Source organism: Nicotiana tabacum, chromosome 22 (genome assembly GCF_000715075.1).
Source record: "Nicotiana tabacum cultivar K326 chromosome 22, ASM71507v2, whole genome shotgun sequence".
NCBI classification, from domain to species: Eukaryota; Viridiplantae; Streptophyta; class Magnoliopsida; order Solanales; family Solanaceae; genus Nicotiana; species Nicotiana tabacum.
In genome coordinates this window covers 192,335,936-192,338,212 of record NC_134101.1, presented here as the reverse complement: position 1 = coordinate 192,338,212, position 2,277 = coordinate 192,335,936, and positions in this window count along the sequence as shown.

Genomic DNA, 2,277 nt, shown 5'->3' with positions numbered 1-2,277 from the left:
AACACAGAAATCGCCCAGCATCACCAACATCAGGGTTACCTTGAGTATTCGGAGATTGTTGCTAGTTGCCACACGCTTGAAAATCTGAGGCCATAAAACCCTGAGCGAGCAAACTCGGTCTAGCAAAGATCTATTCAACACAACAACATATATTTACAATAATAGATGGAAGGGTGTCTGTCACCAAAAGCACCTCGTACTAAAAAGAGAAAGTTCAACATGCTTACGGTAGGGGTCCCTCCACCAAATGCGTCCTGAAATACTCGGAGACATCGTATCAACAATTTGGCACCCGCACGACCCCAAGGTCGGAACTCCAGGATCATATGGCCCCAATAAGGCAACTCAAAGCTCAAGGACAACGGACTTCGAGCCTCAACAAACTCAATGACTCGGAGACTATGGTCAGTCGCTATAAACTAGAAAACCCGAAACTGTAAGACCCCGAGCGGGCAAACTCGGTATAATCAAATCTATTCTACATAACAACAAAAATGGTAAGAACTCAATAGGCATGACAAACTGTAAGACCTCAACAGACATGACAAACTGTAAGACCTCAACAGGCATGACAAACTGTAAGACCTCAGCAGTCATGAGAATTTTGTAAGACCTTACTACAGGCATAAAACTCAATCCCGAAGTTTAGGATATACGTCGCATTTGTAAGAATCCTGAAAGGTCATACCCTCGGCGTAGACGCCTAAACTATCACTCGGGATCAAAAATATCTCCGGCCAAATACATATGACTACGGTCAAAACGGCTGCTCTAGCCAAATGAATGCGACTCGGGGATGCCCAACTGTCGCTAACAAAATCGCAGGCCATTACTTCGAATATACTTTGAAAAGAACTGGTTAAAACAGGCTTCCCTCAATAGGCAAACGAGCTTCGACCATGTCAGCTCCAAATCACAAGGCTTTGAGCTACTCAGCCTATGAGCTAAGAACCTCCCGAGGTGCTCGAACATCGCCACTAACAACTTGAAATCGAGGTTCTTCCTGAACTGATGACGGGTTAGGCAATATCATTTCAAAAAGACCTTAACGAGAGGAAAACAAAGCCTAAAAATGCCCACGGGCAAAAGCAAGAGCCATTGTCGCCAGCCAAATGAGCCTCTGAGCCGCACACTAAAAGGTCTCAACGACCAAACAATGTAAGAGCCACTGCCTCTAGCTTGAAAATTGAAAACTTGAGGATTAAAATTGTTACGCCCCGCAATATTACGTCAAAATTACGTCCCGCAGTATTAAGTTACGACGATGTTGCACCCTATAGTATTGTGCATTGAAATTTGTTGAAAGGTAGTCGACATCAGTCCAATAAAAATATTATTTGCAGAAGGGAAGCAAGTCGAAGAAAATAAATTTTCGTCCAAGTTTGGCATTTTGGGGTAAAGTACGACCTGAGCAAAAATACGTAATATTTATGGACTAGTACCATGCAAGGTACCATATGACCACGGTAGTATAACATATAAAGTATATATGAAGTATTTTAGTAATAAATAGAATTTTAAGTAATTTGGGTTAATTTTTAAATTATTCGGGTAATAGATTAATTACCGGGTAACGAAATATTACCCAATCAACTAATAAATGAATAAAAATTTATAATTATCTCCAAGTCCACAACGTGGCAGCCAATACAAAAAACAATAAAATGACTCATGATTCATATGGATTAGGTGGCAACACTCATAATTAAAAAGACAACACTTTATGTCTTGAAAGACTATACCTAGCATGTACAAATTCTTGGATTGGAAACTAAGCTAAGGCATTTTTGGCCTCTTTACTGATAAAAATGTGAGAATTATAAGAATCTTCATCAATAGGAATAGAAAAGTTATTCAAGAGTTTCTATCCAAATCACATTAGAAATGGCATTATGGGGATGGAAATGCTTCGGCCAAATTTTCTTTGAGCAACGTGATTGCGTTGAGCTCTTCATACGACCTGTTCCATGTTTTGTCGCAATTAACGTGTATTAGAGGGATTATCAAGAGAATCGACTCAGGTATGTTAAGGTTATCCATTCTTTCTTTTGGCATAACCCATACAATACGAACAAAATGTGCAAAATACACAAATTCCATAAATGACTCTATTCATAGAAGTATTAGAGATATCTCTGTTCCTGATTTCGATGTGTCGTAATATTTTATCATCTGCTCATGGGTCGCAAAAAAATATAATAGTTGAGAAAAAAAATTTACTTTATGATATTGCTCAAAGACAAAATGGTCTTATGAAATTTCGAAAGATTTTATTAA